The 13,044-nt window shown below is 43.4% G+C and overlaps 1 protein-coding gene across 3 annotated transcripts in view; it reads left to right on the top strand.

Moving 5' to 3' along the window:
* The window catches only part of OSBPL5 (oxysterol binding protein like 5), a 178,563-nt gene that overhangs the window by 27,819 nt on the left and 137,700 nt on the right, over positions 1 to 13,044 (top strand). The window contains exon 1 of one of the 3 annotated variants that reach the window (XM_071558832.1): positions 11,730 to 11,813. The exons of 1 other annotated variant lie outside the window; for it this stretch is intronic. The gene's annotated coding sequence lies outside the window, so the exon portion shown is untranslated. Of the gene's footprint in view, positions 1 to 11,729; positions 11,814 to 12,087; positions 12,403 to 13,044 lie in introns of those variants that run through there. One more of the 3 variants, XM_071558829.1, reaches the window with a different exon arrangement.

Raw genomic sequence — 13,044 nt, 5'->3', positions numbered from 1 at the left:
TGAGAGACTACTTAATTTTCTCTCCAAACTCACTTGTTGGTGTATATTTAAATCTTTTTAGTGAACTTCATCTATCTCTAGTTTGCCCTTCCACCACACTTTCTCCTTTTGTCTGGTGGAGATTTGCCTTCTTAGCTAGAAATATGAGTCTCCAAAAGCAGCACTGTTGGAAGGAATGCATAATCAGTAAATCAGTGTTTATGTGATGGCAGTCAAAGACCTACTGCAGAGAGCTGTCCTGTTTCTTCTAGGAGGGTTTTTAAGATTTACTCCTGCAAGCAAATTTTTGCAGTGTTAACACCTACACTTTGGGTGGTTAATTGGGCTTGGGTTTGACTGTGTGTACTTCCGTAACAATTGCATGGGGAATTTTTACAGCACCGTGGCCTGGATTCACTCCATTCTGTGACTATTTATGTGTGCCATTTCTGCATTGGAGAACATGTTGGTTGTTGTGGTGGCTCTGGAAAGCTGGAGAGGGAAGATGGCTATATTCAGACCTAGCTGATGGTATGTGTTTTGTATGTATACCCTTTTGCAGAGGTGATTTCCAGCTTTGCTTCTTACATCACTAGATGCTCAAAAAGCTGGCACAAGTTATTTTCTGAACTCCTCAGAGAAGGCTTCTCACAGAATTCCTCCTAAACCACAGAATATAATTCATCCACAGCAGTCAATACTACCTCCTTCTGTAATTTCAAAACCTCTTTTTTCATCAACAGACAGTTAACTGAGATTGTCAAAGCATCATTTCTGTGCAGTGCAATGAATTCAGCAGATGACCTGTCCCTGTTTCCTTTATCATTCTTCCCCCTTGTCATACTTTGAGACAAACTGTTCTCAGCAACTTAAGCAGTAGAAAGTCCCTGAAGAAAGCCACTGTAGCTCCACACCACAACAACCCTTGCCCACCCATCAGGTCAGTGCTATAGCTCTGGAAGGACTCTGTTCCCAGAGCCTAAAAACAGTGTCTTTCTGGAAACAAAAGAGAAACCTGTTAACAAGAGTATTATTTCCCTAGCATTTCAAAACTGAGCCTGTTTCTAGCCTTTTCCTGAAAAATTATTTCATTTGGTGCCCTCCCTACCAACTTCCTTGCAGTTTAACAGTAGATAAATATATTGGGGCTTATCCATAGCAGCAGTCAAGCTCTGTATTCTTCAAGGTCGGTGTTCTGAGAAGTGTTTCTGCAGGTCCTTTTGTCCTTTGGTTTCCCTGTGTGCTTTGTTAAGTAAAATAGTTAGTGTTTACTGGCATTGCAGTTACCACACTTGTCAGCTGAGCTGGCATCTGTTTAAGTGAAGGCAAATATCCAGCAGAGATCAATCAGTTCAGTCTCTCTTCAAACGTGGCTTATCAACATGGGATAGTTATAATAGATAGGGGAAGGGAGAGACTTTAAACCTCTGTAATTAGACCAGCAGTAGTTCCCAGATGGACACTTTATGTTTAAAATCAAGGCATATCTTTTTTACCGTATAGTGCAGCATATTCTTTACGCTATTCTCACAAGATCTAGTCTTCACCTAAAATCAGAAGGTCCACCCTGGTTTAACACAAACCATCTCATTAGACCAGTATAACCAGGAAAAAAATAACTGCATAGACAGGCTTGCAGGTATCTATTTATACTCAGTTTGTGTTTAGATTCTTTCCCATTTTAACAGAACAGAATTCACTTTTACAAGTGAGCTGAGAGTCTCCAAAGCAACTAACTTCCAGACATCAAATCCTTTGTGTTTTCTGGAGCTGATGCCAATTACCTGTGCTTTGAGTGAGAACTGAGAGTCTGCCACCTTCCCAGATAGTGTTCTCCTACCTTTCCATCCCCAGCCTCCCTTTAGCAAGAAAGCTTTTCTTTCTGTTACAAAACCCACAACTAACTGGAGAGGAGAGGGCAAGAGAAATTATTGCCAGTTCTTGGCTTTAGGATTTTAGGGTTAATCTTACTGGCTTTCTTATTAAAAAAGGCATGGAAAGACATTTATTAGTTGTTTTTTTCAGCACAGGCAACAGCCTAAATACAGAATAGAGACACAATCTCTGACTGATTGTTTCTTCTATACAGGTAACTTTTCTTCTTCACAGGTCTTTTTAGTTTTGAAGATATCTTCTATTCTGAAAACCAGTACTTTTAGAAACAACTTGGGTCTTTTTAAGGGAAAATCTAATGAACCCACAGTAAAGCAATAGAGAAGAACGAGTCAGTGACTGTGTTTTTTCTGTACAAGTGCTAAAGTGCAATACTGAACTGAAATATCGTTACTTATACCAGAATAGGAGTAATTGCTGTTCTAGACATGGTAGGTAAGACATGCACTGACGTCAAGAGTATAAAATGTAAGTAAACAAAGTCTGTGGGAAAGATTCCATTCTGCAGATGAAGAATTGTGAAGGGGTAAAAGGTTTGCAAACAGAAATTCAGTATCAGAGGCCAGAACAGGGACCTGGTCTGATAAGGATGTTATTTTCATCATCAGACTCTCCTTTCTTTTCTTTGGGCTCTATTTTTTGTACCAGCTTACAGAACAGACTACTTGTGAAAAGTAACATCTTTTTAGGGAGAAACTGTGTGTCCATGTATAAGCAGGTTCCCCAGACATGTATTTCAGAGAAGAAGAGAAAACAATTTTGCTCAAATGTCCCTAAAATTTACCAGCCTATTCAACATAATCCAGTGACCCAACTTTAGAGCAATCTTCTCAGGGAAAGAAAAAGAACATATAATGATGCACAGACCCCCTGCTGACAGCAAAGGGTATTGCTCCATTACAGATCTACCTCATTATGGTTTTGCTACCTGATAAAAAGAATTTCCTGTCACTGGCAAGTGGAATTTTTCAAAACTAATCTATTTGCTGGACTTTTCTCTGGCTTTAATAAGCAGAGCCTTGTATCCATGTCACTGCTGAAACAGGCACCCTATGTGCTTTCTGACTCAATCCAGAACTACCGAGTTTCATCTGGAAAGTTTGACAGAGATGTGAGGAGCACAAAGTTTTGCTGCAGAAGCACAAGATGGCTGAGATGCTTGGCACAACTCTGATGAAAATAGGCTGAATTTTAAGGTTTTATTATGATCCCCTCAGCCAGGAAGCTTCATTTGGATTCTGCTCTGCTTAAAAAAGCCCTCTTTTCCTAAGGGTTACATAAGGCACTTTTGAAAAGTACTAACAAATTAGCTCACCATATTCAAATGCAATTATTTGTCTCCCCCTGAGACCACCTAAAGAGAAAATTTTATTCTACTCTTTATTCTACTCTCTCCTTTGTGGCCAATGGGAAGCAGGAAAAATATTAATTGCATGTCAGAGAGTTTCTTGCTCTGGGTAGCAAGAGATCATTGATGGTCCTGAACTCTGGTTTCATTCCTATCTACCTAATCAACATTACTCCTCTAACCGTACAAATATAAATGCAAGTTATAACACTTTAAACTAATACATTTCATGTGTTTGTGTATTTATTACAATTTCTCAATCAATGTAACCAAAGGTAGCATTTGTTGTTCAAACCTCTGGTATGTTTTTCTCTAACTGCCTTCTTAAAAGATACTTGTTCTTAGAAGTTGGTCTTATGTTTAATCCTTTACGTTTATGTTAAGGCTGTCTTGTGTGTCTTATGTTTAATCCTTGTATCTTTACCATGAGAGTTCAAAGTGAATGGCTGCCACATTTAACATAATTCATCTTCCAAACAGTAGCATGGAACCACCATACGATAGTATCTGACTGAAGAAAGCAGCCTTTGGCCTTATTGCGAGGTTTGTACCTAGTGGGGTCCTGGGTGGAACATGGCGGTTTGGTGCTCCAGCTGTGGGATCTGCCTCCAGTGCTGTCCCATGTGGGTTAGATGCTCCACTTGCCACACAGCCATTTTCCCCTGGGTATGAAGTAGGGGCAAGTAGCCTGAGCCTAATGGCCAGGTAGTAACTGAGGGATTATGATAGCAGGGCTAAGCAATATGCTCCAGGGCTTGTGCAAACCTAAGGAGCTATTGTGAGTCAGTAGATAAGGTGAAATGTTATCCTAAAATGTGTGTCTTTGCATTCAGTGCTAATTTTTTTAACCAGTATATCTTTTTTTTTCAGTCAGCAGCCTGCTCCTATCTCAGATGTCACTCTCTTTTTTTTTTTTCCCAGACAGATCAGCAATGTGGTTTTGAAGTAAATCTCTAGATTGTCTTTATTTACTGCTCTTTGATTCATAGCCAGACCAGTCTCAGAGCACATGCACCTGGAATACCTTTCAGTGAATCAGCATGGGAAAATGTACTCTAGGAGCAAGCCTAATTTGCTGTAGTGGTTGATGGATGCTGACTTGATGGGAGCAGACTAAAGCTAGTCCAAAGGCAGCTCTCTGAAATGCAAATAGTGTGGATGTTGCATTCTCACTACCAATTTCTTGGCTCTACAGATGTGCTCCTGCTTGCTAATGCAATAGAATGAGAAAGTCACACACCACAGCAAGCCTGATTTCACTCTATCAGGGCATCAGGAGACAGAGTAATTGCCAGTAGAACAATAAAGTTCATCAGGGCTGAAAGCCTCCAGGACACAGATAATTTTATTTGCATAATGATGGAGCAAATACCTACAGTTCTCTGTGGCCACCACTAGGTCACCCATGTGGACATCATACTTCTCAAGGTATCCCGCTATTTCAAGACTCCAATAGCAGCTAAATCCAGCCATCTTTTGTGAAAGTGCCTTTCTGTTTGGACTTCAATAGCACAGATCTAATCAGTGACTCTGGGATGAAATCAGGTCCTTTATGGCATAAAAGGGATGGACAATTTGCTCTAGAACAAACCTTTCTGTGTTGTCCTTTAGGGCTGTAAGTCAGAGTATGGTCTTTGATAGTGTTAGATCTGTTCTGGGGAAACAGATTTTTCATCCAGACTTCAGTCTTTTGTGTTTTACTTCTATAATTGTAATTTGTGACAGGAACACTGGACAGGTCTCCCTGTCTGAAGCAAAAGGAGGACAAAAATACTGGCATCCTGCTACGCAGACAAACCAATAAGGCAGCCCTTCAGCAGTAGCAAAAAATATTATTGTACTTTCTCTTCCTGATCTCGTTCAACTCCCCTGTGGGAGTTCATGGGAGGCATCAGCAATAACAAAGAATCCCTAAAATGAATTGCAACAGCCAAGAAGACTTTTTTGCTTGATCACAAAGGGAAGCAGAAGATGGATTTCAGAGAGAAGAGCAAGAAAGAAGCTGTGAGGGATTACATAATTTAATAGAGATGAGCTGCATGCAAGAGTGAGTCAAGAATCAGGCAAAATAAAAAGAGTTAAGTATGAGAACAAACACATCCTGAAATGTTTGGAAGTAGCTGCAAGCTTGTGAATATGATACAGTGTTATTACAAAGCTACGAATAGAGCTGATTAGTGACTTTCTGGCCAGACTTTCAGATCAATATTATACACTGGGTACCAGGAACAAGATTCAGTCATCTGTAAGTCAAAATGCCCCTCTCTGGAGAGAATGAAGTAATGAACAAATTGGAATTCAGCTGTGATTTCTGTGTGTCTAGATACAGATCTATCTATGGACAGAGAATCAATAAGTCAATACATAACTAAATATGTGTGGAGTGATTGGTACTGGCCTATATGAAGAGCTGTGTGTCTATGAGTCTGATAGCACAATTTTCTAAAGAGATACATGTGTTTATGTTTCTTCTCACTGTAATATTTCCTGTATGACAATAGTATTCTGTCCAGATAGGTTAAACTTGTCAGCATCTGTTTCAAAGTTTATTTGGGGCAGGAAATAAAATAAACAAAACAAAGCAAACAAAAAATCCAAAAAAAACAAATGCTGGCTATTTGTGAAGTTTGACTTCACATAGACATTTCTGATTAGCTGTTGAGGAAATTTGAGATCATTCAGAAACATACCAGCTATCCATACTGTTGCTGATGTTCCAATCCTATGCAGCCATGCAAGAAGTTCATTCACATACATATTTGTATGGTCAGATTGGATGAGGCTCTGATCAATATGATCTAGCTGAGGATGCCCATGCTCATTGCAGGGGGGTTAGTATGGATGTATTTACATATATGTGTATGTTTTTGTTTTATCCTTCAAGACTTTGTAACAGCCAGCTTCCTTTGCAATTAGCTTGAAATATGGCCAAGAACAAGGGGCTATTGCAGTGTTTTTGAATACCAAATTGGTTTTGTGTCAGGTCTTATCAAGGGTTTTGAAATCTAGCCCAGTTTTCACCAGACAATTTGTCAGATCCTGGATATCTCGGCTGTGTTCCAGGCTGCTGCTAGCTGCAGAAGGAACCTGCTCATCAGATCAGCTCAGCATGTTGGGCTATCCTCTGAGATTTGCACTTAGTTACTGGCCAGGCCTGCAGAAGCAAATCAATGGCATCCAAACTCTTTGATCTATTTTTCACACCAAAGCCATAATACCAGCATTCATCTTAATCTGCTACTTAGCTTGGAGGAAAATAAAGTAGGTTCATGGTGCCTCATGTGAACAGGCTTCAGCTGAACAGTAAGAAATTAGGACTTTGCATAGTCGCAACTAAGCATCATTTGACTCCAGCTGTAGTAAGACCCAAGTGTGTGGAACAGTTTTACCTCCCTAAACAGGACCTAACGTAGGACTCCTGAAGGGAGCCACTTTGAGACAGAAGTTTATGTTAGTGAGGGGGCAGGGTAGGGAAGGCAAGGTCTACCTCTTAAATCTTGTTTAATACAAGATACCTAAGAACATAAAAAACCTCTCTGGGATGAGGTCTTGGTAGATATAGTTGAAATGACACTGTGTTTAGACTCCTGAGAAACATCCTTGGGGTTAAGGTTATAGAAAGCAGTGCACCAGCCAAGCATAGGACAGGTCATATAGAGAAAATAAACCAGGTAAGAGCATCTGTGATCTTTTATCTTTTTACTAGCAGGTTTTTAAATTTGCCTTAAAGCCTCTGCTACTGGAGACTCTTTCCTGAAAGTTCAAGACCTCTTTTGTAGGACCATCAGAGCTGTGAGTGGCTCATGAGCACTTTGGAGGCTTAGCCTACCAGGTGAAATTGCTGGCTAGATAACTTGTTTGCTGTAACCCAAGCCCAAACGAAGACATGTGAAAATCTTATGACCACAGTACGTGGATGAAGAAAGACTTTCAGGTTATTTACTCACTCCATCTTCTGCAGGGCTGCTCCTGGCAGGGAACACAGCACTAACATGGCCAACATCCATCACTCCTCACAGGAATGTCTCCTAAACTAAACTCAAGGCAGTCCATAGGGACTATTGCAGATAGAAAAGAATACAGCTGAAAAGGAGACAGAATACAGAGCAGCAGAATCTAAACCAGGTCTTAGAACTGGGTTATCTCCCCATTTCAGCAGCAGACTGACAAGAAGGATGGGAGCTGGTCTGATACTGTAGAGTGAATATATTAGCCAGGAGTAAAGGTCTTGCTCAGGGAAAAATTACCTCTTCTAATAGAGACCAAAAAAAGCCTGAAACAACAACAAAAAACCCCCAGCCAGAAACATCATCTCAGCAGGGAACACACTAACGGGTAGGAGCTAGTACAGTAAACAGAAGCACAGTTTGCAGTATCAAAACACAGTGGCATCCTGCTCCTTTTGATGCTTGTCCACTGCCAGCTGTGAAGTCTTCACACTGTGGCTTTTATGCTCTGCAATGTGACAGGAAGCTCTTTACAAAGCAGACAGTCCCCGTATCTGTTACTCACTGTGCAATCTCCGGTGAAGAGCTCTAATTTTCAGCAGTCATCAGTCACTGAAAATTTTTGTCTACCTTTTGCCACAAGAGGACTCCAGTCTCCAGTGGCTCCCAGGGAGATGTTTGTGGTTTTTTCTAACTAACTTCCCCAGAGACCCGTGCCAGCAAACTACCAATTAAGAACCTGGTTTAGCAGCAGCTCTGTTTTTCAAAATGTAAAATGAACAAACATGTTTAGTGTGGACTTACTTTTTCAGAGCTCTAAACAGACAGACTACTATTTGTTAACAAGAAGGTCCTGCTGTAGCCAGCTATGGTATTAAATATTTTTGCTAAGGAACCTTCCACTGGAAAATGCTGACAGGTAAAAGTGATCTTTTTTCTTAGAATTACTGGTATACAGCTGTGTCAAAGCTTGTGGCTAATGATAAAGACACGTGTTTAATAATGTCTTTTTTAACTCATTTTTTTTAAAGCTTCCTGCTTCTTGTCTTACTGCATGCCATGAGCTTAAGGGCAAGTATCTTACAATGCTAATAGCCATTCATATGGTGTCTGATTAATGTGGTTATGGCTGTAGAGACAGTGTAGTAATTATAGTGATAGGTATATGATTGTTCCTCTCAATTTCCATTTTAATAGAGGCCAATAAATATGTCTTATGGCTTTTATGGTATTTAACAATCTTTCCAGTCATAAATGGGAGCTTAAAGAACTATTGTGGATATGTTGTGAGATATAGGAAAGCAGAAAACACAAGTCTTCAGGCCTCTGCAAAGTAGGTATGTATTTACAGTTCACGTAAGTGGGGTCTGATCTCTGTCGGGGGAAAGAGGAATTCAGCAGCTAGTGAAAGGTGGAGGATTTGAAAAGGAGGATGCAGGGAAAAAAACATTGCAACCATAACCTAGGCTGGCTGCTGATCTGAGAGAATTGAGTGATCTGTCTGTTGCGGCAGCTCACCTCCCTGTCTGCCTTTACCACAGTTTTTAGACAGCACTGATACTGTGTTGTTTCACATCTCCAAGAGCTGTCATAAAAAGATATTAGATGCTGCTTTTCAGTGTCCTGACTATTAACTCTTGGAGTTGCCTTATTGGATTACAAGGACTAGAGTAACACAACTGAAACACTCTGACTTCACTGCCCCAGGACTAGAATTACAGCGTTGTGCTTTACTGTTTTTGTTACCCTTGCTTATGATAGAGGTCACACCAGTTAACGAGCCCCCTTGGGACAAAGTTATATTGCTATGGTGGGAAAGTGAAGTGTTGCAAGCACTGACCCATGCCCAGAGAAAATATCACAGCTGCAGACCCCCTAAAAGGACGGCTGGTTTCTTGCAAAGGAGAACTGAAGCCAGAAGGGTCCTCAACCCAAACTGTCAGGTACATCCATCAGAGAGCTTTTGTCAAAGGGAGATATGGTATCTGGGGCACACTGGTGAATAAACTTTAAGCTAAGGAGCTCAGGTGGTCTTAGGGCAGAAAATGGTGCACACAGCAAGGCTCACCCCAGCTGCAGGGCTTGGGTACGGAGCTCTGTACTCCACATCTACTCACTTAGGGTTTTATGGGCAGCTCTGATGTATTTGCATGGACTGCAGAAAGCACATAATGGACAGAACTCCAGCAGATGTCTCTTCTGAATGGCCATTAACACAACAGACACTAGATGGCTGTGGAAAATAGTTTTTAAATATATTAGTGTTTTCATGGTTTAGTTCCCACACCTTTCTGTAGGCGCTTCATAAGAGAGAGAATGGGTCCAGGTCCTGTCTTTGAGAGACAGAGAGAGAAGTGATGGATGTTACTTGTCTAACCCAGACTCAGAGGGCTCATCTGATGCAAGTCTGAAGACACATCAAATTCAATTTCAGGGCTCCCTGGACCACATCAGAAATGCCATGGCTGCATGATACAAAGCATCAGTCTGATGTAAATTTTTCTCTGATAGTCCAGTTTACTTAGAAAATATGGACAGTTTAACTGGCAAGAATTTGGCTCTGTGTATCCACATCACCTGTGTCACATGTGCTGCCCTAGAGCACATAAGAAAACATAAAGTATTATTCTTTATCCAGATCTGTAATTGTTTTGAAAGGAATATTTTTGGATGCTCGATTTTTTTTATCAAACAAGCTCTGTGTGGCAATGTGGCAGTGACCAGATGAAATACTGGTTACCATGGAATGACTGCCTGGTAAGAAAATAATTTAGTGGAAAACATTAGATAAAACACTTTTAAAAGGGTTTTTAAAATGTTTAAAACAAGAGTCCTTGGAAAGTGAACTCAGAGTCCCACTGTGATTCATGTAGGGTGCTAGAAACTGCAGATCTCTGTACGGAAGTAGCCGAGGAGCCACTTCTGTTGCCATGGTGGGACAAAGCCAATCTGGATGCAGACAGCCAGACCAATATCGAGTCTATGGTTTAGTAAAAAAGTAATTTTTACCAGACAAGATACTGGCAAACTTCCTGGCTGCATTTAAGTGAGCCAATTCTGAAAGCAGAAGGGTGAAGAGAACAGAGGACACAGAAAGGACCCTGGAGTGACCTGGAGCAGAGACGACAGGAAGCAGCAGGGAGAGGGAGAAGGCCGTATGAGGTGGGGTAAGCTGCTTCAGTCTCTAATGCAGGGGCTCTGCCTGGCAGTGTCCTCAGGCAGGGTGACGAGAGGCCTTGGCTCCCAGTCATTCTGGCATCTCTATGCAGTGCCCTGCCCCATTGCACAGTACAGGTTTGCCCTCAGGGTAAAATTTTGGTGAGGATTAAGTCAAAATCCCAAACAACTTGAAGGCAGCTGGAATCATGACAAGCCTCCACACCTTGCAGATGATGTCAGAAATCACTACAAATGCAGGTGAATTTAAAATCACCTGCCCTATGCAAATGATTCAGCAGCTTATTTAAGGGGTGGAGAAGGGCTATGGTAACTCTTGAATAGCAGACAGTTTAAGCTGTGTGAGCTGTTCATAGTTCAGTTTATGTTCTGTTTATAGTCCTGCTTTGTACTAGAACTTCTAGGAAAGAGCAAAAGTAGATGGTGAATTTTCCCTGCAGTACCATGCTCTTCTCCTAGCTAGGTACTGCTCTATGCCCCACCAAGCTCAACTGGAGAAAATCAGCTACCTCTACTGGCCTTGTGTACAGGGATATCAGTCATGCAGAGTCAAGCCTTGTAGATGGTGGATGGGCTGGAGCTGGCTGGAGGCAATAAATGAGAGAAATTGTGCCCTGGTCCAAGTTGAGCTTGCAGCTTTGGATGAATTCACGATTTTTCTTTAAAATCTGGGAGATCTTTTCAATTAATGAGTTGCTGCTCTGTAGCACTGAAAGCTGGCTTCTCGGGTAGTATGAGGAACATCAAATCTAGTAGGTCTTTGTCTTGGTTTAGAGACTGCACACACTAAAGAGAAAAAGAGTCTGGCTTTTTCTGTGAAGGGTGGGGTAGCAGAGCACTTCAGGCACATGGTTTAATGCTTCTGGTTTTAGAAGCACAAATCTGAGCTTCATGCTGTGTTTTGCACCAAAGGTTCAGCTGTGTATGGGTAATTCAGACTCTAGTGATGAACGTCAGATTCATGTTGGCCACATTGTACCCTCGTGATTTTGGTTTCAGAAAGTTTGGGCCTTTTAACTCTGCTACTCCCTTTCCCATGGCGATGAAGGAGATAGGAAGTCCTGTTTGGTTTCAGGATCTTGGTCCAGGGCTGAATCATGGGATGAGCAGTGTGGTGGCAAGAGGAAGCAGCAGTTCAATGCGTGTGGCTGGGTCGTTTTCTGCCGTGATGTTTTACCAGATATTGTGGTGCCTGTGAAGTCATGCCTTCCCCAAGGGGCAGGCAGGCTATGGTCAGGGATGCGATGATTGGACTATCCTAGTCTGGAGGAGCTTAGGGGTCTGTGCTTGTCATGAGATTGATTTTTCGCTCTGGATGCACAAGCGAAGCTGGGAGCGTGCCCAGCTGCGTGTCAGGGCTGCATATTGCATGGGTGCCTTTGAGCCACGGCATCGACGGAGGCGTGTGGCTGGATGCTGAGATAAAGTGCTCCTGCAGCTGGAGAGCTTCAACGTGGTGATTCCCCCAGGTTAGCTTTTCTCCATTATCTTGCGCGTGGCGTCAGTAAACCCCCAGGGATGGCTTGCTACGCTGGCCAGGGGGTCCCTGATTCTTGTTTAGGGGGTTGTTGGTTTTGCCTTATTTACTCTGCCTTGGTTTCAGCCTCTCTCTGTGTCGAGGAGAAGAAAAACGAACTGCGGGGCGGTGGAAGCGGGTAATAACAACCCGAGGGGAGCCGAGCTCCGCCCGGGGCGCTCCCGCGGGGTGCCGAGCACCGCGCCCGCTCCACGCCACGCCGATCCCGCCCGGATTTTGCACGTTTCCTTTCCTTTTTTTTTTTTCCTTTCCCCTCCCTTTTTATTTTTTCTCCCTCTATTTCTCTCCTCCATTCCCCCCTCTCTTCCCTCCCTCCCTAGCGTGGTTGGATCAGTGTTTTGGTATTTCCTGCCGCCGCCGCCTCCCCCGAGCAGCTGTCCGGCCGCGGCCCGCCGCTTTCCGTGCCGCCGGGGCACCGGCTTGGCGGGGCCCACGCGTGTCCCGCGGCGGCGATGCGGCGGCGGCGGCGCGGAGCGGCGTGCTGAGCGCGGCACCGCGCGGGGCTCGGCCGCCCCGGCCAGGTAAGGCGCGCCGGGCTTCCCCCTGCCCCAGAACGCTGCTTTCTGCACTCCAGTAAGCCCAAAAGCCATCCTCCGCAAAATGCCCTATGAAAGCAAATATCCCCCTTCCCCCAGTTACCCAAATAAATCCATTCGCCCCCCGCCCCCATGACGGCTGCTCTCCCTGTCTGCCGCGCAGCCAGGCTGCCTGATGCTGAGTATAACGTGGTACCCCAGAGCGTCTGAACGAGCGGCGTGAATTCAGTGCGGGGCTGAGGGCTGGCAGCTCTGAGAGGGTAACCCTTCTGCCTGTGCCCGTGCTTTGTGTATAGGTTGCGTGTCGCCGTTTCTATGTGTGCCTTTTGGGGTTTGGCGATGGGAGCTTTGGGGTCCTACCCCACTCCTCTCCCCAAGCCATCTCTGCATGGTAGGACTGGAGGACCAGCGTGTGGCCGGTGTGGCATGTGGGATGGCGTGCTGTCAAGGAGACATGATTTCTTTAGACATATGGGCATATCTGGTAGGTGGAACCCTTTGTTAATGTATTTCTTCCAGGATGGTGAGGAACTCGTAAGGAAACTGCACTGTTTCTAATCGGCTACATTTGATTGAGGATAGTAATTACCTTTCCTATAGGCACTTGTACAGATACCATGCTGAAAA

This window comes from Pithys albifrons, chromosome 6, assembly GCF_047495875.1.
Source record: "Pithys albifrons albifrons isolate INPA30051 chromosome 6, PitAlb_v1, whole genome shotgun sequence".
In the NCBI taxonomy this organism is placed as follows: Eukaryota; Metazoa; Chordata; class Aves; order Passeriformes; family Thamnophilidae; genus Pithys; species Pithys albifrons.
This window is presented reverse-complemented; position numbering and strand designations above follow the sequence as displayed.